Below are 767 nucleotides of genomic sequence, written 5' to 3' on the forward strand. Positions count from 1 at the left end.
TTTCCCTCTTCTCTTCCCCTCGAGCAGTTGGAGCAAACACAAGCTTTGCAGTAAGGAATAAATGCCATTTACCCCTAGAAAAGGTCATTTGAAGCTGCTGAACTGTGGGTAGCAGATTGAGTTTGAAAAGCCCATTTATCCAGTGTCTGTAGCTCTTCAGTTTTCCTGGGAAAGATGAGGCTGAGGGTGCTTTGCTTCCACAGCTGGAATCACTGGCCTGGCTCACAGGAACTTGGGGCAAAACTGTCATGGGGAAAAGGTTTTGTCCTCCAGCAGGAGGACAATGAAGGAGGGGCAGCCCAGGGTGGCCTGGGGCTTGTTGGGAGAGTAGGGGAATATCAGACATTTCCTAATACAGAGAGAGTAGGGGGATATCAGGTATTTCCTGCTGGGGATAACCAGGCATCTCCTGGGACAGGAGTGGTTTGGTTATACTCCTGGAATTCCCAAGCTGAGGGTCCATGGAAAAACAGAGTCACCTCATCCCCACATGAAAATAGTTTATTTTGGTTGCGAATCTGTAATTGTCTTAAAACAAAACTGACATCAGTGCCTGTTCACAGATACAAATCAAAAAAAAAGAGACAAAAAAACACACCCAAAATTAAAATTAAAAAAAAAAAAAAGACATGTTTGCCAAATAAGTTAATTTCCCCTCCCCAGTATCAAAAGTGCAAAATATGTACCTAGTTTGCAGTCCTGCTTCTCGGGCTGTTGGTGCCCTGGCTCTCTGGGTGCTCTGCAGGGGAGGCAGCCCCTGCACTCTG

The sequence above is a fragment of the Chaetura pelagica genome, unplaced genomic scaffold (genome assembly GCF_000747805.2).
Source record: "Chaetura pelagica isolate M959 unplaced genomic scaffold, ChaPel_1.0 scaffold159, whole genome shotgun sequence".
NCBI classification, from domain to species: Eukaryota; Metazoa; Chordata; class Aves; order Apodiformes; family Apodidae; genus Chaetura; species Chaetura pelagica.